Source organism: Anser anser (genome assembly GCF_964211835.1).
Source record: "Anser anser genome assembly, chromosome: 24".
Classification (NCBI taxonomy): domain Eukaryota; kingdom Metazoa; phylum Chordata; class Aves; order Anseriformes; family Anatidae; genus Anser; species Anser anser.
The window spans coordinates 1895401-1916854 of NC_139745.1; the positions used below are offsets into that span (position 1 = coordinate 1895401).

At 48.8% G+C, this 21454-nt stretch overlaps 1 protein-coding gene across 6 annotated transcripts in view; it reads right to left on the bottom strand.

The window, feature by feature from the left end:
- HIVEP3 (HIVEP zinc finger 3) overlaps positions 1 to 21454 on the bottom strand; it is a 303544-nt gene that overhangs the window by 131898 nt on the left and 150192 nt on the right. For 2 of the 6 annotated variants that reach the window (XM_083810205.1, XM_083810203.1), the window contains exon 3: positions 7187 to 7266. The exons of the other annotated variants lie outside the window; for them this stretch is intronic. The gene's annotated coding sequence lies outside the window, so the exon portion shown is untranslated. The remainder of the gene's footprint in view (positions 1 to 7186; positions 7267 to 21454) is intronic. 6 annotated transcript variants of the gene reach the window in all.

The following is a 21454-nucleotide window of genomic DNA, read 5'->3' on the forward strand; positions in this document are numbered from 1 at the left end:
CCCCCTTTATGTGAGCTGGTTAATGCACACGCAGTGCTTTTATACTGGCTGTGCTCTTTGCAAAGGGACAGAGAAGAGAGGGGGAGGTTTGGTGCCAACCTCTTCCCCGTGCTGTGGCACCCGCGTTTTCTCATTAACTTTCCCATCACCTCGATATGCTGACTGGATCTAACAGTGATGACGATCAGGTACGTGCACAGGTTTCAGATTAGCTCTTCCAAGTGCTACGTGTTCATAGTGAGGTCCACATTAGCCTCCAGTTTTTAATATTGACAGTCAAGATACTGTATGTTCTTTCTGCACCCAGAACAAATAAGGAAATGAACCTACCCACCTCACTGCTGGAATTAGCTGTTTACTCACCTGCTTAGTTTTGTTTCTTTGGTGTAATGATAAGAGGACAAATAAGAAATCAATAAAGGAAAAATAAGGGTATTTTGCATATCTGTGTCAACATGAAATTGAGCTGGTAAACATCACTCTTAAAACTCAAGTATCTTCTTGAGTTTATAGGTTGCTTTGTATTCCAGAATTAAACACATAAATATGGTCACATGGGATTAAAGGAAACACAAAATATTAAAAATACTAACTCCTTTTTTTGTGATAAAATATATTTTTTCATCTAAAGAACACAAGAATAAAGAATAAACAAATAATATTATATTTGCTCCTATGGCTACATAGCAGCCATATGTCAGAGCATAAGTTTGAAACGTGACTCAAGATGACGATGCATAGTCGTGAAATATCTTGTTAAAAGTCCTTGACAGTCAAGAGCTCCCATGTTACAAACGTCAACAGCAGTGTATCATTTTCCACTTTGGGATTTTCACTCTCTAATGCCCATATTATTTCAGCACACGTACTTGATGCATCATATGGAAGCAAACCCGTCATCCGTACACTTCACAGCAACATTGTTCACGTCGACTGAAGATGACCCAGTGCTCACAGATAATTTGAAAAGCTGTGCTGTTTCCTTTCTCACGGAGGCTCAAATATTGAAATGCACCCAAAATTTGTGTGCCAATCCTGGGCCTCCATTAGGACAAACTCTCCCAGTTCCCCTGTCCATTTTGTTTGATCGCTTGCACGTTACCAACATATACATAAGGATACCTTTTCTCCTGAACCTGATGGTGTATGGACGTTCCCCTGCATATATTTAGTCATTGCATTTCTGAAACTTTCATAGAATAGCGGAGCTTTTGAGCAAGTGCAATTTGTTCTTACACAAATCTGCGTATAGATGGAGAACGGTCTTGTTAAATTACACGTGGAAACGTTTTGTGGAGAAGCCTTAAAAACAATCCGACAGAGTAAGAGCATATCACAGAACACAACGTATTCATGAGTGTGCTGCGGATAAAGTACAATTGCTGTGCTGTTGTTATTTTTTCAAATATTGTATATTTAGATGGCTATGCGTGAAAGACAACAAGGCATGAGGGATGACATTGGAAAAAGAAGGTTGCTTTTCCCTATTTATCCTGTTTGTGGCTTCTTTGAATAGGATTGCGTTTGTTCTTTTGGATATATGCCTTATGGAGCATAAAAACACTTTCCTAAGAAAGACATGTTTCAACCTGAATTTTCTATATACCTTCCAGTTGAAAACTGGAGTACACAAATACCCCACCGTTTGTCCAGTAAAACTGGAAGGAATTTAAATGAACAAGATAGGGTAATAGTCTCACCTTAGAGTCATAAACAAACGTACAACAAAACATGAGGGCTTGTTCCCCTCCCTGATGATTCTTCCCAGGAAAACAGATAGCTGATCTCTGCTAGATGGGACTCAGGGGCGCTTTGCTGGCTGAGGACCAAAAATACTGTGCTGAAAAATGCTAAACTAGGTTTGGGGATTACTCTGTCTAACTGTCAAAATGAGTTGCCATTACAATATCATGGGTTTCAGGCTGTAGTCAGGACCCGGCCAAATAAAAGAAGCCTCTTTCCACCCCTTCCCAGCCATGGGAGTGCCTAAAGGCTGGAATTCAGGATCTGGGAGATAACCAGCATGAAGTCTGAGCAGGACACGCAGCCAGAAAGATCTCCCACAGAATCTGATGTATTTTGAAGAATATAATCTTTTGGAATCTTTCTGAATTAACATTCATTTTAACTTGCAAACCCCTGGGACAACTTTGTACACAAGCTTCCCAAGAAACCCAGTGTAGTAAAGAGAAGCGTCTTGGGAAAGGTGCTAAAAATAGGGTTACCACAGCAAAGTGCCCAAACATGCACAGAAATATTTCAGTGCAAACAGAACCTGGGTTTCACTCTTTTCTACCCCGTCTCCCAAGCCCATATTGTGCCACTGCATGGCACAGGTAGCTACAGTTAAAGTTCAGTATCTTTTCTGCACTGAGCTCCATCCCTCTCTTGTGTCCGCCTCGAACCTCAGTTGCTCGCAGCTGCCCCGTGTTTCAGCTCAGCCCAGCAGGCCCTTCTGTAACTCTGAATGAACAACCATCAGCTTTCTAATTTGGGATCCAAGAACAAGTCTCGGAGCCTGGGCATGCTCCAGGAGACCAAGAGAAGTCACATCAATAGCTGCACTCTGCTTCGTACAGACCTCCTTAGCCCTGGGATCTTGGTAGGCTTTACAAACACCAGCTAAGCATCTGGGTTCTCCACGAGAAAGGCATTACTTATTATCAGAGCAGGATTAGTAGCCAGTGAGTGATTTCTGAAGGGTGACAGAAGAATGATGTGTGGCTGGACAAGGCTTCAACTCCCAGATACCAGCAAGAGAGTTGCTGTGTTGTGCTCTTTTTTTGTATTTTTTTATTTTTTTTAAGATGCAAGTTTGGTATTTTTGTTTTTGTTTTTAATATTTCTGCTTCTTCGGAGAATAATAATGCACTGGTTGGGGGTGCAGAAGCAGCCTCTGCCACGCTGGAGAGCTGCCTCTCATGCATCTGGAGCAGGACTTTGCAGGACTGGGGGACAAGCAGCAAGAGCAAGCCAGATGCCAGAAGCCGTGACCCAAAGGCACGTGTGCCTGTTTTGCATATGCTATCCCCTTCAGCACGTGCCAAGAGAAAGTCACTGAAACCCAGACGGCTCCAGGCAAGCAATGAATGGATTCTCGCAGCTCCTCGAGCCAGGAGGATAATCGGCAAGGCTGGGGACAGGAGGCACAGCCTTAGAATCATAGAATCATAAAAGATCCCGAGTTGGAAGGGACCCATAAGGATCATCAAGTCCATCTCCTGAAGATGGGCCGATGAGGAGAAGATCTGCAGTTCAGGCTTGTTTGGGCAGCCTTCTCAATCACGTTTAAGAAGTTTGCCCATCAAGCAAATCTCCCCCAAATTAATGAACCTATCTTTTGCTTTTATATATTCTCTCCTCCTTTTTAGAAAAAGGGCACAGCTAAGTTGTTTGCGTCTTCTGGTAAGGCTTTTCTTACGATCTTACGTGTTTGGCAGTGATCGTGGCTCTTTCTCCTATGTGTCCAAAATCAGAGAAGTAACAAAGGGTTTCTCAGCCGGAGCCCACGCGGAGGTGCAGGTCAGAGCTGCAAACACCCCGGCTGACTGACACCCAGCATCACTGCCCACCTCGCTACTGGGAGATGCTCAAGATGCTCTCTGTCCTTCCCCCTTGTTTTGGTGCGGCGGTGTGCTACTCGCCCAGTAAGAAGCGGACGACGGTTACCAGTGCCCCACAGACTCCAGGTGGCAGGAGATGCCAACTTGTTCTTAAATATGTAAGCTCTGGGAAGAGCCGCATAGGAAGGTGCATGGGAGGGAGGAATTCACCAGGCTTAAGCTCAAAACAGCACTCCACAGGCAACAAAACTTAACCCCAGAAAGCATTACAACAAAATTTTTGGTGCTTGCTTAGCCTTCGTACAAAATTAAAGGCAATCCAGTAAAAACACAGCCTTATCCTGGTAAGAAATCATCCACACGTTTTAATGTGCCACCTGCACATACTGCGCAACTCTACAAGGCCCTAAATATAAACAGACAGCCCTTTCCTGGCTGTTAAAATGAACACTACCTCAGCTTGTTCTCTGAGCAAGCCAAAATTATAGCTGTTTGGAGATCAGAAACGTTTTAGGGTGGGACACGCTTTTTTTCTCTCTCTTCTTTTTACAGTGTTTGTAGTTTTATGAATAGGGCATTCATTGTGCCCTAACCCCAAAGATACATCCACCTTGGAGAGAGGGCTAAAATTAGTAGTAAGTATATTCCTAAAACTGTCAAGAGGAAAGCCAGCTCGCGTGGGACGCTATAGACGCGGCAGGCAAAACAACATCCCTAAAACAGCTGGGTCCTTTGCTGTACCTCTTGTTAGAGAGCTGAGGGGTTTGCAAAAAAAAAAAAAAAAACACATATGCACTGGTTGACCTATCTAAACAAAACAAAACAAAACAAAAAAAAGACTTTTTCCTGCAAAGTCCAGCAGTGGAAAGCCGTGCCAGCACATACATGCCTGACCAGACAGCTTCTGGGAGCGGAGTAAGCCTCAAGATGTGACTATGTGAGCAACGACCGTATTGAATTTCCATTCCAGAAGACACCAAATCATTTTACAGGCAGTAAATCCAGAGCTGATATCCCTTATTATGAAATAACAGGCAGGTCTGGATGGAGCACGCCACATTCATCAGCACAGAAGCAGGGGAGAGGCAAGAGAAGCCTCTTCATCACTCCTGGATGCTGCTGGGGAGCAGGACGGAGGGATGGGGCAGACACCTTGCACACACAAATCTAGAAGTGGATAAGGGAAGCAGAGCCTCCCTGATAGCCCTGGCTGGAGCGAAATCCCCAGGAGCAGGCTGCTGCTGGATGTCTCTGTGGGTATGTACACCTACATCCCGAGCGTGCCCTCGGAAGCCTGCCGGTGAAGGGCACGCTGGTGGCAACGCAGCACGCATCGCGCATACCCCTCCTTTCCCAACCTTTGCTTACATTTCATCCGGTCTACTCTGACTCCAAGGTTTAATAAAATTGAATCCCAGCATGTCTTGAATTAATTAATTAGATCTCGTTCCAAGCTACCGTGCCAATTTCTGCAATTACGCTGTTGCTCACAGAGGAGCTCGGAGAGCGGCTGCATCCATCCCCGAGCAGCCAGGGGCTGGGGAGCTGAGCCGCAGCACGGCAGAGGGGTTGGTTTTAAAGTGCTTTGGGTTTTCTCCTCCTTCACTTCCCCACTAGAAAAACTCCGGCAGCATGACTGGTTGTGTCCCTGTGTATCACGAAGCCAGCCCTGCTCCGCTAAGCACCAGGAGCACAGCCCTGAGCCATGGAGCACAATTCCCCCGGCTGCAAATCGAGTCTTTAGGCTTCAAAATTGGTGAGTTTGGGCTAATGGGGTAGCTGGTTTCATCAGTCCATGGGCATCAACTACGGATCTTTTGCCCCCTCCCTATGTTCCTAAGTTTGCTTCCCTCTTCAAGTCATCTGCAGTAAAGGATTATTTTATCCAATTATATATATATATATATATGTATATGAAAAGCCAAAAATATTTTTTTTTTCACCAGGAACAAGCTGTGGATATTTGAAGGAAATTAGATATTTTGACAAGGCAGTAGGATTATTCTCTGTATTGGTCTTCCCTGATAGATGAGTTCCAACAAGCGTGACATCCCCCCACACACTCCATGGAGCCAACACAATCCTCCCAACACTTCTAGCAATCTTTGCCCATCTTCACCGCCACAGCTAAGAGAAGAGCAATCTCCGGTGCTCAGCGACCACTGCGATGAGCATGGCATCGTGGACAGATGTGGACAGCGGGACAGGAGACACTTCCCATTGCCTCATTTGCCCATTTTGCACCACTTTATGCAGTGTAATTAATTCCGACCTCAGAAGAGTCTCATCAGTTTTGCCTGCTGTCAGTGCGTTGGGCAGGGACCCTGATGAAGTGCACTCGTTTACAAACACGTTAAAGCACATTTAAAACCCATTGTTTCTCGCTGCAGCTGCCCAAGTACTTTTTACTCAGCTCCTGGACCCATACCAAAAGTAAAAAATGACAGATTGCCAAAAAGACCAGAGACAGAGGGGTGGAAGGAGGGGTGCAAAGCGGCTAGACAGCACAGCAGATGAATACATTATCCTGCTGCCTCTAGGAACGGAGGTCAGAAGCTGGACCAGGCTGACGAAACACTTGCAAAATTAAAGGTCAGTGAGATAATGAGCTATAAGGGCTGTGGAGCAAGAAGTATTTTGCTGATGGAGGAGCTCTGAGCTCTCGCTGGAGAGAGGCTACCTGCTGCTCCCTGGGGGGCAAAATCTGCCCCCTTATATTAGTGTTGGCCCTTGGGACCAAAGACGTGGCTATGCCACACGGCAGCATCCTCCCACCGTCCTCCTCTTGCTGTGTCCATCTCTCTCACATCAGCCCAGTGACTCTCAGCCCTTAACACCCCCCAGCACACATGCCAAGCCCTGCATTGTGCCACCCTAAATGTGCTGGCGGTCAGCGTCAACGCCAGCAGCGCAGCATCTTCTCCTGGAGGGTTTTGTAAGAGCTCCATGAGCGGTATTTTCTTTCCGCAAACTTCTCTAAAGTTAGGCAAGCAGCAGCGCTAAGAAGAGCAAATCTTTACCCATAAGGGAAGAAACTTCATGAAAGTTGCAAGGTGCAGCTGCAAGGGAGAGCAGGTAAGGGAGGACAGGATTTGGGTACCTGATGGTCATGTCCTCAGCTACAAGGCACAAAAAAACAACAGCAGCCTCTGCTTCTAAATATTTTATATTAGGAAGTTGCTGGTTAAAGAGCCAGAAAGAAAACCGCAGCAGCAGGGAGCAGGAGAGGTGACCTCCGCGTCTCCTGGGATCGGGCAGTTCCAGCAAGCACCCGTACAGGAGCACGGGCTGTTTCGGCTGGCTGGGCAGCTCCAAACAAGACCAATGGTACACACTAAGCAGAAATAAATACATAAAAACAAGGACTGAAAGCATGGATCAGTCCTTGCCACTCAGAACATCCTTTTAAACAATCGGTCACCAGACACCTCCTCTTGGAATTGCAAATTCCAGCGACCGCATCACCTCAAAGGCGCGTAAAACCAGCAGGAAGCCGTGCAGACAGACGAAACCCCCAAACACCACGGCAACGGGCCCTGCAGCACACAGCTGCACACCCCGAGGTCTCCCCACGCTTCCCGAACCACGGAAGCGGGCACCGAAGCCGTGGCTGAGCCTCCTACCTGCTGGCCAGCTGCTACAGGCTCATCTCCGAAGCTTGGAGGAGGCTCAGGTGCTCCTGTGGTGACCTGGGAGAGGGAGCCTGGGGAGAAACACAGGAGACCTTGATGTAAGGCGGTGATCTGAAACAAAACATCCATGCCACAGGCCCACGCATCCACTCCAACCGTGATAGTAACTTGTACGTTATTCTGCGTGTTCCCACGGAGGCATCAGGGCTTTTTCCTACTCGCCCTTTTGTGTTCCTTTTCTCCAGCCCTTCTGCCACCGTTTCGGACTCGTCTTTGGTGACATTTTTCATTTTGCTGCCCCTCATTTTGCTCTCCTCGAGAGCTCTGCTCTGCAGAGGCACGTTTCCGAACGGGGCTGCGGCGAGGCAGGCTGACCCGCTCCACGCTTGCTCACCGTTGCCCTTCACGGTCAGAGCAGAGCTGCTGCTTGTGCAGCCGGGCTCATAAATGTTACATCTGAAATAGTTTTTGAAGAATACCACTGCAGGGATATTTTTTTTTATTATTTTTTATTTTTTTTTTTACACATGAAACGACTCGTTTCCAGCCGTACAAAGAGAAGGCGCAGGGGGCCTGCTGGTGATGGGCTTTGCAGCTCTTCTGAAACCAGGGACCCTGAATGGGAACCAGACCCCATCCTGACCACATCAGAGCTGGGCCACGCAGGTGGGCACAGACCCACAGCCGTGCCACAGGGCAAGTGGCTCTCGGCATGGTCGGGAACCCTGGTTGCCCTCTAACCCCAGGGCCAGCAGGGCTAAGCCTGAACAGAAATCCAAAAATCACAGCAGGTTATGGGAAGATGCTCAGGAAAAAAAAAATATAATCACTAACCTGAGTTTTGGCTTAAAACAGAACTAAAGAATAAGTTACTCCTATTGCTCTTTAGCTACTCTTATTTTTCTTTATCTCTTATTACAGGCCTAAAGAATAACTTAGCCCTATTGTCTGATTAAATTCATTTTTCTTGTTGTGCAGGAGGAAATATCTACAGACAGTTCATACTCGGAGGATTTAATGGGGCTAACACTGTTAGCCCATCCAGCAATTCTTCATAACATCTTCCTCATCGTGCCTTCTGCTGCCAGCAATTAGATTAAATAATTTTAAATCTGCATCCTTATTAGTGGCTTCTCTTGAAAACGTGTTGGCACACGCATGCAGATGCACAGAAAACTCTGTACAATGCTATTGCAAAAGCACACAGACACACAAATGCCATGGCAGGACAGGGCTGAATGTGGACAGTCAGAATACTATATATTAGTGCGAACAAAAAGCTAAAGGCACTGGTGAAACAAAAACACCCTACTTAATTATGCCAGACAAAGAAAAAAAAATTATGTCTTCATCTTGCCGCTGTCTTGCAAAACAAAACTGATCAAATTTAGCAAGGGTAAAGGATGCAAAAGTGCTACAAAAACAGTTTAAGAACCCATAGAGGTGGTGAGTAAATGTTGATTTTACGCAGCACCATGAGCATGGATCAATTAGTTCCTGAAGCACGTGCTATAAACAAACATCCTTTTTATCCTTTTTTTCTTTTGTTTTCCTAAATTCCGTTTAGGGACTTTGCTGTCCCTTTCTCAAACCTGAATTTACCTAAGGTTTCACAGCGACCTTGAAGGCCCAGGTCCATTTCCATCCTGCTCGGTGCCTGCCCCCAGTGAACCAGCAGGGTTCCTGAAGCACCAGGACACCCCCCCATGCTCTCTCTCGACACACCCCCCCCAGTCTCCACACCAGGGAACACAGAGGTGGCTGTGCCACCGTGCTCACGGGCACTCAGTGATGCTACAGAGCCCCGTATCCCGGTCAGCTTCCCAAAGGGAAACCAGGGGACATCTCTGCCCCTCTCCCCGTGATGCTGCTCTGCCAAGCTCCAGTGCGATCAGAGCCTGTCAAAAGACCCCGTCCTGCATTATTTATACCCATTCTTAAGCCCATGTGCAGCTGTTTTCTTTCCTTCCTCCTTTTTTCCTTACTCTGAGCAGTGGCATCCAGCAAGGGGGACAGTGCAGTCATCTTCCGGGGGAAGGAGACAGGTCCATCTCTCCATCTCTTCCCCTCTTGGTTGGCTTCACCCCCTTCTCACCCCCAGGAAGTGCAGGAATTACACAGTAGATCTGATGGAGTGAGTGAGGATCCCGAGGTCCCCAGGAGCGGAGGGGTGAGGACGGGGCCGCACTGCCCCATCCTCCAGTGCACCTTCACCTGGGAGGTGCAACCCTACAGGGACGAGTGCCCCTGCTCAGCAGGACCAGCCTGACCCGGGTGTCAGAGGCCACTCAGATGGGAAAGATTGCGGCACTGCCCAAAAAAAGTCCCCTGCAACTGTCCCTCTGCCCCAAAGTGTAGTGGTACTGTGTTATTTGCCTGACACCAGCATCAGGAAGCTTGCCACAGGCTCACCGCTCCCTGCACCGATCAGCCTCCCCCAGACCCAAAGGCTGTAGAGCCATGCCCACGCATCGCTGTCCTGGCGGATTCACCCTCCCAAGGAGCAGCAATGTGTAGGCCAGGCAAAGAAACACCCTAACATTGCCCCAATTGTTTCCAGCACCCTAGCGAGCCGGTTCAGCCCACGCTCGTACTGGGTTTGCAGCCCTGTTGAGGTTACGGGTACCCGCTCCATCCCGCTGGTGATCGGTGCGCTTAATTGCGTGGCCGTGAGTGCACGTGTGGGTCCCTGCAGGCATTGCTCGGGGAACGCGCGGAAAATCTGGCTCTGGCACAGTGTTGCTCTATTTTACCTTCTTTACTGCTTGAAAAACATTTGGCCGTTGCTGAAGAGAGCCAGGCTAGACGCATACATTACAGCCCGCTCCAGAAATAGCACATGCTGGCTTGCACAATTTTTGCAGCTAAAAAGCTTCCTTTCAGCTCAGCAGCCTGTCCCCGGCCATAGAGCAGCTCTGGAGAAGTCAAACCACGGCTCCGGAGCCTGCGGCTGGGGATGAATCATTTCAGGCAGGTCTCCTGACACTGAATGCAGGTGAACAAAGCGGGAGCAGGTTTGATTTCCTCTCCCTCAGTGCCAGCGCCTGGGTATCTTATGCAAAGTGTTTAATGAGCTAATTCGTACCTTGGAGAAGAAGCTGTATGTCAAAGCTGAGTTTAGAAAGCAGAGGTGTGCGGATTTAACGCCAGGCCTGGCAAAGAGCTATGCGTATGCTGAGCAGGGCCAACCTCACACAACCTGGGTATCACACAGCCGGGTCTCAAAGGCAGGTCCATCCTCAAAGCCAGCTCAGCCCAAGGATTTTCCTTGGAATCCACCACTTTGAGCAAAATACGATGGTTTCCAATGATACGGGCTAGCCCCATCCACAGGATACGTGCAGTTTGTGTTTTGGGTTGGATTCAGGCTGGGGAGCTCTGGATGAAAAGCTCCTCATTTTCTGTTAGGGGCTGAGGCCTCCAGTCAGCCGTGAGAGGTAAAGGAGCAGAGTGGAAAGCAAAACCAGCCACTGGAACAGGGCACGGTTACATCAGATTCTGACCTTGCTGGAACCCCACCTCTGAATATGGGCAAAACATCCCCCACAGGTCTCCAAGAACCACTCAGCACAGTCCGGGATCATGTATGCAACCCCAAGTGCTAACGGGAGACCACCATCCCCTGCAGAGCACGACCAGCGAAACAACTGCCAACATCCCAGCCCATGTCTACAGACCCCTTCTTATACACAAACCTATCAGAAGGGCTGGAAAAAATGAATATCTTTCACGCTAATCAAAAACCACGGTTGGTCTCAGGAGCTATAAACCAGCCACTTGATCTGAACACGTGCACCACATTCATGCACCCCATCCAAGACGCTCAGCACAGCATCACTGGCATGTCCATGCTGCAGCACCTCCCCAAGGCGTCCAGCACCAGGCAGATGGAGCCAGCTTGCAGGCTGCACAGACCCATGCTGCCCACACACCCACTTGCCTGGGATTGCCATACCTCCACTTACCCAGTCGCAGCTGGGTTTGGACTATTGCATTTCTAGAAATCCACCAAAAATAGTCAAAGGATTATTTTTTTTTTCCTCCATTCCCTCAACACAGCATCTGGGTGGAAAAAAAAAGATCGAGGGTATCTTAGACACCGGTGTGTGCACTGGGGCAATCTCAGGATCACAAGGATGTAAGGCTTTCCTTACGTCATGGGCTTGAACTTGGAATATGGCAATCCAACGTAAACTGTGTCCACTAAATCTAAACATGAAGAAAGGCGGGTCACTTTTAGGAATGACAGGGCTTCCTAGAAGATCCTGCTGTGCAGGGGTGGTGGTGAAGAGTGCCAGCACCCCTGCAGGGCAGGATGCGGCCCCAGCAGCAGGCTGGGTCACGACGCGCGCAGGAAGACCGAGCGCTGCCTACAAGGGGAGAGCAGAGCTCCCTGCCCTCCTTGGGGCTGCTTTTATAGGCAAGGCTTTCAAACACAGGCCAGACGAAGAGCAGCACGCAAGGACCACCGCACACGTGCACGTCTTGCAGAACACACGCGGATTGCTGTGCCTCCCCTGCTTTCCCTTTTCCCTATGAGAAAAGCCCCTCTTTTTTTGGACAACAACACTGCTCAGGGTGTCACTCAGAGAAAAAGGGGAAAATAGAGAGCATTAGTATTCCGCCTGCTGCAGGGGACAAACGCCGTTGACTAGCTACAAGTACCTCAGCTAGAGCCTACACCTGTAGGGAAGGGCTTCCCAAGGCCAATACGGGGTTTTTGCTGCTCACGTCCCCAGCTCTCAGCAGCGTCTGACTGCATTAGCTCGGGTCAAAATCTTCATCTGTGATTTACTGCTGCCTGTGACAACAGTGGCTTTACCGGTGGCGTTAAATAACTGCGATGCCCTGGGGACACCCGAACCAGTAGTTTGTTTTCATCCCTTACCACCTCACCACGTCAGGGCTGGCTGGGCTCTTTCAAACACCAGAGCAGCAGGCAGAGCCTCGTGTGCCTCTCTTTTCCTAGCGAGGCACTACAGACTCTTTATTATCGTTAACCCAGACATTTTGCCTAGCACACTTGATTTAGAGCTTTTTTTTAGGAAGATTAAATAAATAAATAAACCCGAAGGCAGCTGTTTGCCTCCTGGATTGCAGCGAAGCTTCGGCGCTTTGCAACCTGGAAAACGGAGTCCAGCATTTTTTTAAAAGTCCCGGCCGGTTGTTATAGCAACATATGCATGTGCGGATGCGTGTGCATGTGAAACAGACTCAGACCCAGGTTGTCACGGGCAACTGGAGTCAGCTTCAAAGTCGAACCAAACTTGCTGCCTTGCCTGGTGTCGTGCGAACGGCGCAGCCAGCTCCGACGGGGCCGGGAGCCGGGAGCTGCCCCAGCATCTCGCTGCCGGTGCCAGTTGCTGGCTGAGAGCTCAGCGCCGTCTCGCAGCTGATTCAGCTCCTTAAGAAGAGGGTAATTTTCTTTATCCTGTTTGCTTCCTCCTCCCTTGCAGGCTGCCACAGCACCTTAACCCAGCTGGGTAAGACAAGCTCATGGCTCCCTCCCAAACAGATGGCTGCAAGGAAGGTCCAAAAATAATCTAACCCGTTTGCCTGTGCATTTTGAGCCTGCTTTGCTGATTGGCAGACCCTCCGGAGACCACCAGAAGAAGCAGATGGTCAAGACATGAGATCAGAGCTGGAGACGGAGATGTCAATCAATAGGTTGGAGTGCCAGGCTCCGGGACGTGGTCGGGAGCAGGCAGCTACGGCAGCACCACGCAGGCGAGGCTGCACGGTCCCATAAGGACAGCGTGTGAGTAATGAGGCTGGCTGCAAAGTCTGGTTTTTGATTTAAAAAAAAAAAAAAACACAACACATTTCACAGCCTTGTCATGCTACAAGAGTCAGCCCTTATAATGTTTTGCACCCCTGGAAGGCAGCTGATGTGCTGAGCCTCTGCCGATCTCCCCAGAAAACTCCCGTGCAGAAGTAGGCAAAAAAAATAGTAGTGAAAGAGCAATGACATGATATAGGCATTTCAGAAACAAGAGCAGGGTAAAATCTCAGGAAATCACAATCGTTGCAATTCCTCTGGTGGTAGGCTCTGTAATAAGCCTATTTTCTTGGGTTAAAAAAAAAAAAGGTATATATTCAATATGTCTTTCTGGGTCTTGGGCTACCACCTAGCTGCACTGGTATTGCAGAACAGAGCATCAAAAACAAGGCAACAGCAAAATTATCCCCTTCATCCCTTCACGTAGGTTATTGGCCAAATGTCTCAGGGTGATGCAGTTCCACAGCATCCTCCGCACGGGGCTGTAACGCAAAAACTCCAGCCTGGTCCGGAAGCCTATCTGGGGTGAGGGACGCAGGCTGCAAAATGCAGTCAAACTACCGCTTGTCCAGGAATAAGCAACACGGTGAGCGGAGCACTGATCCCTTCAGTGAGGTTAAGGAACCCAGATCTATATTTCAGTTAAGTGTAAAAATAAATAAATAAATACATGAATAAATGAATAAATAAGGTGGGAGGGAATAAAAGTCTGCAAATAATTGATGGGTGTAAACACCAGATCAGAAAGAAATTATCTAGAAGGGGCACTTTGCCAATGGAGTAGGTTATGGAAAGGAGAGCTTAGCCTGAGTACTACAAAAACACGCTGCCAGAGAGAACAGACAGCGTGGGGACTGGAACACCTCCTGAGGAAGGTGGTGGAAGACCCATTAATGCATTCACCGCGAAGCTGGGCAGAGCCCTGGAAAACACTCCGTGACGCTCTGCTGAGCGCTAGCTCCTGGGAGAAGGAGCGAACCCGATCGAACATGCCTCTTCCTGCTCTGAAGTCTGGATTGTAGCAACTCCAACCCCCAGCAGAATCCTTTATTTTTTAAATCCTCCTGATTTCTTCATCCATGTTCACTTCTACAGCAAATGCCTATTCTAGCGAGAACATCATGTACGTCATCAATGGCAGCAAACAAAACCTGAAGGCAGGATGTTCGTATCCTCTATCCTGCTGTCTGGGCTTTTTCTCCCCTTTGTCCAGGGACATAGCTTGCACCAGTTTAGCAACTTTACTGCCATACTATAAGGTCCCAGACCACCCCATAGAGCTGTATGAAGTATTAACATCAGTGCCAAATAATTTCATTCTCTTTTGTGATTTACTCGCTGCATTTATTGTTGATGCAAAGTGCTGCGTTAACAAACTTGGGAACAGAAAGCCTTTCTTGTTGTAAAATTCATCTTTATGTAAAGCAACAGCACCAGGAATCCTCTCCACCACCCAACTCCTCTTACCAATGGCTCACGCCAAAACGATGTTTCAGCATCATTCAAAAGGCACACGGGCTTTAGACAGACGTCTTTGCCAAGAAAAAAAAAAAAAAAAAGTGGCTATGTGTAAGGAATGCCCAGGCATCCCACTCCAAAATCCCGGATGTTCACATCTGAAGCATCTGCACATGTGCTTGCAGAGCTGTTTGTAGGAGCTGTCGCACGCATTCACTGTGGCTGCTGGCAGAATTGGGGCCGTGCATCCAGACAGACGGCCACTGCCGCGCCACGGCGAAGGCGCAGCTTTCCCCCGGGCTGGTGCAGCAGCCGGGGGACGGGGTCAGGTCAGAGGGGGCAGCACCGGCTCAGGTCTGGCTTAGATTTACAGCACGGGTCATGCCTGGCTATTCTGGGACATGCCGGGGGTGGCCGAAGAAGCAAAACAACACCGGCTCTCATTTCTGCCTGACACTTGCTGCTTTTAAGGGCTTACGCTCAGCCTCCCGTAAAAGCAAATGCACAAAGACCGAATGCATCGCGCAGAGCCTGAGAAGTTTGGACCCTCTAAACCCACCCCCAGCCACACGCTTCTCGTTAGCAGCCAGACCACTATTGCACACAGCTGAGCGGGTAATTTTAGCTGTCTGCGGAGTGCCAGGAGATGACAGCATCCCCGAGGGACCGGCGGAGGGAGGTCTGCTCGGAGGCCCCGCCACCACCCCGCTAACCGAGGTCCAGCAGCCGGGTGCATCCCCCCGCACCCAGCGCCACGGCTCCTCCAGGCACCGGCAGCACTTCCAAAGACTCTTTACAAGTAAAGCTGCCGTGAATGCAGACGTTTGTTACCCCACAGCTTTATTTTTTAACCCGCGGTGCAATGTTGCTGTAAGAAATTGAATACTTGAGCATTAAGTATGTGTTACAGTGCTGCCTTATACAGCAGCAAAGTGATTAATTAAAATTTACAAGAGCAATCCAAATGCCTAAACATGTTTCTTGGCGGCAGCTCCTATAACCCACTGCCAATAACATCTCGAGCTAACGACAACCCCAAAGTCAACCTCTGGGAGCCATGAAGAGCCTCTCTGAGCTAAGCCAGTTGGTAACAGGAGAAGAACGAAGAGATACGCAATTCTTCAGGAAAAACAAAGCACGTGAACACAGTAATGTCTGGGATGTTTGGCTCGCGCTGGGAGTAGCCCTATCCCAAGTCACAAATCCTGGCCGAAGCCCAGTTTTGTTATATACAGCATTGAAAATGCCATATAAAAGAGAGAAAGAGCCAAGTTCACATCCAGCGCCGCGATCCACGAGATGCTGAGCACTTCCAGCCAGCACTGAGCCGTGCCAAACACTTTGCAAAATCAGAGGCTAAATTATTCCCTGGGAGAGTTCCTTCACAAAGCTCCAGAGGATGCACATATTGATCACGCTTCTTCCCCACTACCCCCAAATCTGCCCGCTGAATATAATCCAATAACTTGATACTTTGGGTAACCTTTGAAAACCTAAAACTGAAATTTCCCATAGGCGATCCTCAAGACTAAATTAGAGCCGAGGGGGTAAGACTGGGGTTAAAGCTGTTGATTTAAATGGAAAAAACAGTCAGGAAAACATCACAGTCAACTGTGGCAGGTTTACAGAGGTGCAGCCCATCAGAGCCAGTCCAGCCACTGGAAACTGGTTGCATAAATCAAACAAATGAGAGTGGAGAGACTCTTTAAAGTCCGCTCTTACTGTTTTATTCTCTTAACAACAGGTTTCCCTTGCAGCATGTAAATAAATGCAAAACTTTTCGTGTGCTGAACTCAGCTACGCTGGCTGCTAGAGAAACTCCTTTTTATTTCATTATCATCATTAAATAATGTCATTGTTTTCAAAGTACACCAGTTGCTTACTGGTAATGATTTCACTGCCATGAAATAAACCTTGCAACGATGACTGCGAATCTTACTCATGGAAACACAGCTCATTTGTAACTTTACTTTAGACACTTAAATTAGTATGGATCAACTCAGCCCCTACTGGAATAATAATTTCAGCAGCAGTGTCAAAAAGCAAATGAAAAATAAAATGCCTTACTCCATGCAAAAATAATTGTGCTGTCCAACCGCTTCTCTAAAGAACCCTCTTAGCTTTCCCCCCTCCAACTGGAAATTTGTCATGGCACAAGTCCTGCACTCGGGAAGGAGATCTTTACAGATCTTTACAGCTCCCATGAACATTCGCTCTGCTTCGCCAAGTTACACACACCTGAAAATCGTCATCTGCACTTACTCGGGGCTAAAGTCTCCGGTCCCTGCTGCGCTCTGAATGCTGGGCACCGAATCCCTCCCTGCAGCCCCCGTGCCTGGTTGTGGTGGCCCTGCCCCGCTCCCCAGAATCGCCGCAGCCCCTTGGGAAAGGAGCCCTGGGCTGTAGGAGCGCGCTTGCTCGTCCTCTAGTCCCTGCTGTTTTAGTGACCCATGATAATGCCATGGCTTCTGGTGGTTATAAGCTGGAGCAATGGCTCCTATTGATCTTAAGAGCCAGGCAGATATAATTCAAAACTCGTACAAATAAGATATGGGAGAAGTTGCATAAGCACAGCTGGGAACTGAAGCCAGGACTGACTCAGTCTGGCAAATCTCCCCAGCCAGACGCATCCTGCTTGTCACAGGTTGTGCTGCCCTCCCTGCTGGACCACCTCTCCCAAAGGAGTCCTGATTTTTTTATTTTTATTTTTTTTTAACCAGTGTGCTGGGAATGAGCTGTTTAAGCTAATTAGCAAATCTGACCTGCGTTCCCCTGTAAGCTGCTCCCAGAAAGACCAGTTCACGCGGAGGGGACCCGCCGGTGCAACCAGTTAGCCGTGCAGCGGCAGCGAGCTCCGTGAGCAGGAAAGGGCAGGTTCCCGCTCCTGCAGCACTGCTTCTGTTTGCTTTTTCTTAAAATCATCGGAAGCGAGAGACGAGCTTTAATTAAAGAATGTTTATTTGTAAAGTTGAGAAATGCCAAAATTACAGCTGGCTCTACAAGCTTAATTTGTTCCATTGTGCGTATGAACAGGGTTTTATTCAGATGAAGAGGTACCTTTTGTTTTAATTTATTTTTCCTTTTTTCTTTTTTCTTTTTCTTTTTTGTTATTAAGTTTGTGCAAGTTTTACAGGACTTCTGCCTCGCTGTGCTCCTGGATGGCCAGTGAACAGGGTGGAGCAAGCCAAGAGACCGAAGCTAGCGCTATGTGATATCAGACAAGGCTGACCTATTATCTAGAATATCTTCATGTTCTCTTCATGCAATTGCACTTAAATTGTCAGATAATCCAACTCAGATGGGAATAGTTCTCCTCCCGAGCCACAGTTCATTGTCCTTAAAAGCACCAAACCCGGGGCTGGTCAGGGAGAGGACCGCCAGTGACCGCCAGCTGCGCGGTTATGTGGTCCTCAGGCTTTGTCCCTGCCGAGCCTTTAACCCTGCAGCCGCACAGACTGACCGCTGCACTGAAGTCCAGCATGGCCACCGATTTAGCAAATCACCAACCGCCCAGAGCTCAGATTTTGTCCCTGACCTCCATATTCTGTAGCAGCCTGGCTGAGCAAGCGCAGATGCGGAGATGTGACTAAGAGCATGACATAAGTCCTATTACTTGGGTGTCGACACTTACAGAATTTGTCTGTCTATAGCTTCAAAATCACGTACGATGTTACTAAGCATCTGCACGTCTAAACTTATGGCGGTTTTCACTGCGTTTTCGCGCATTGTTTCTTGAAACAAGGAGAAAAGCAGCTGCAAATAGGGGTGCACCTGGAGCAGGACAACCCTTCAGTAGCAGGGCAGGACATGATGGTGACAATACAGGTAAAGCCAGCGCCCTTTGGCTTCTTTGCAGGGGGTAAAAAAGGGATAAAAACCGAAACAAAACCCAATGTGTTAATGTTAGCCTTTAGAAAGTGGAGACAAGTAGGCTGGGAGCACACAAAGGGGCACACTGCCTGAGCAGGCAGGAGGGCAGAGGGGCTTGGGGTCGGAGGGAGGGGATGCTGTGACCCAGAAGGGACACCAGAGCTGGAGGAGCAGCTCCCTGTCCTGGAAGGAAACCCTCAGCAAGGAGGGTAAGAGCCATCCTGAGGCTTCAGGTATTTCTGGTTTTGCCTTGATCTTGTGATATGAGTGGTGCAGATAACCTTCTGCAAGGTCCTCCCCTTTCATTTCCTTCAGTTTTTCTCCCTGAAGGCCTGAACAAGAACCTAAAATACCCGGAGGGATGGAGCTCTAGGAACCCCAGACTTTAACTACCTAGCCCCAGGGGAGGCTGAGCAAAGTGGGTGTCCAGTCCTCACCCAGCCTTCTCCCATGGGAAGCAGGCAGACTCAGGGGAGCTCGAATTCAGCACCTATCTGGGTCCAGACACTGCAGCCTGATAAATAGCTGGGCAAAGAAACCTTTATGAAAGTAAACAGGAGCGGAAATTAACTTGCATTAATCTCTAAACAGTTAAACAAATACTATTTATTCCACGCTGATGGCTCATAAACGCTCACTTACAAAAGTGACGTTTGCCCTGAGGATGCTGGAGTGTTTCACACACTAAGAAACCCTCTCCGTCTATCCTGCCCTGTGTCAATCTGATCCTCCCGTGCTCAGTTACTGCTTTTCAGTATTATTTTTTTTCAGTAATTTCCTCCACGCTCCCAACATACCCATTTTAGTTTATCACAGCGGTGATTTTCCTTGCCTTGGTGTTTAGCAGAAGACCGATCTTGCCAAAACAGCTCAGGCTGGAAGAGACCTTAAAGACCATCTGGCTGTGACCCCCCCGGGCAGGGACACCTCCCACCACATCAGCTTGCTCCAAAGCCTCTCAGAAGCCTCCAGTTCCTGCCCAGGAGCCCTCAGCACCCAGGGAAGCTCCCCTCTGCGCCAGGCAGGCAGGGACTGGAGGTGGTCCCTGCGGCCGCTGCCTGCCCCTCGCCGGGCGCTGGCAGGCAGGAGAGCCGCGTTGTATTTATCGCTCCCTTACTGGTACAAGGGCACCGTGTCAGGAGACCCATTTAAGCTCTATTATAACTCCTTTTGACTGACAGGCAGAAAGTAATGAGTGTCATTGCCTGAGGAAGGCCAGACGTAAAGGAAGCTCTAAATAGACCTGTCAGAGAGATGCTAAAGAGACTAATACATCAACTAAATCAGCGCCCGATACATAAAAATCTTTTAATCTACCAGTGTTTCGATTCTAAATGTTTACCAAGGCCCAGCATCTATAATGTTGCATAGGTAATACCCTTTTTCCTTTATAAATAATTGTAATGACCCTTCTAAGTACATGTCTGGATTTCTTTTCATGAAAAACAAGAAAAAGAGGAGGAGAAAAGGAGCGGCAGGCTGCCAGGGATCCGAATGCTTCAGTAGCTGACAAAAGACAAGAGAATTTGGGCTGTTTTTTTTTTTTTTTTTCCTTTGGAATGATGAATTCACAAGTTGTTATGGGAACTGGCAGCACAGATGATGCCCCAAAGGAGCACTGAAGAATGCCTATAGGATCTGGAGGGATAATAATGTAACACAGACGGCTGTAATATGCGTGGCCTTCACCAAAACTGTGTGACAATTTGTAACCTAACACTCACAGCGCACGGTCTGTGTGCCAGCACGGACCCAGAGCCCGTGCAACGCATCAGACCCAAACTATGTGGCTGGAGTCCTTGCAGGGGCAGCTCTGGCCCTCTCCCAGCCCTCCTGGCCATCAGGAGAGCATCCGTCCTTGTTTGTTTATTTACTTTGACAACACATTAATTTCCCTTCGCGCTACCTCACATTTTCCAGGACCTCTGTGCTTGCACACTACTGTATCGCTGGGGAGGGAGAAGGGAGGAGAGCTGGCATCCGCACAAGCACGTGCTGGAGATTTGAGCAGCAAGGGAGACCTGGGGGTCAGGTTTTATCTCTGCGGAAGGCAGCCGAGGCTACCAGCTCTGCACAGACAGCACATGCACCTCTCCTTCCAGCCTCCTTTCGGGTGGTGGGAGCGAAGGTGTATTTGGAAGACGGGCTCAGACCTTCTACCCTGACTCCTGTGTGTCCCAAGAGAAAGGGATGCTCGGCCGTGTCCCACAGCCAGACCTGCTGCAGTGCCTACAGGTGGCTCGCAGATGCTTGTCCCACCGTGGAGGTGGACGAGGGCTTTTGCTGCCCCTGTCCCGGCTCTGCACACCCACAAGCCTGCTAAAAGTGTCAGGCAGGCTGAGGGTCCCCCAGCACTGGGCAAGCTAAGGCCCTTGGGCTGCTTTCCAAATGGGAAAACTTAATTTATGAACACCTTCGTGCTCGTTTCCATTTAAAGGAGAGTTACAGCGCAGGCTGTAAGGAAGAGCAGAGCTCATACTACACGGATCACATCTAAACCTAGGGGCTAACTATCGGTTAGTTGCATTGGATCTGTGGGCAATACATAAATCTACCCGTACCTGGGACTGCAGAAATCATGCCAGGTCTCAACCTCAGATAGTGTCTGTAGAACATACAACAGCATATACTACTGGCCAGATCAGGAGTACTCCCCAGTGCCCCAGATGGTCCCAACAGCTGGCTCAAAGCACCACAGCCATGCAGCATCCTTGGGACGACCCCCTGTGGGAGCGCACCACAGACAGGCCACGGTAACTTGGGGCTTCCAGAGCAAAAGCGACACGTGCGTGGCTTGACAAGCACTCAGCATGCAAACTGTTGCCATGGAAGACGCAGGATCCCAGCAGGAGTGCTGAGATGTTACTGAGCTCTGTGAAAAGCCCTGATAAGAAGTGCTACCAGCAACTCAAACCCATCAGCACGGCCCTGAGCTTGTCCCCGTGCTTTGTAACTGCAGCTTACAAGGTACCCTGAAGCTATAGGAAAATGCCAGAAGAGGTGTTCACAAGAAGAGCGGGGCAGAGTCCCAAGTCACTGCCGCCTGCATTTGCTCGGTACTGATACCTACGAGATGGGAACTGCTCAGCGACTGGGCTCCGTTTGCAGGTCTCCGTGGGGCTGCGGTCTGGCGATAAGGACAAACCTCACCG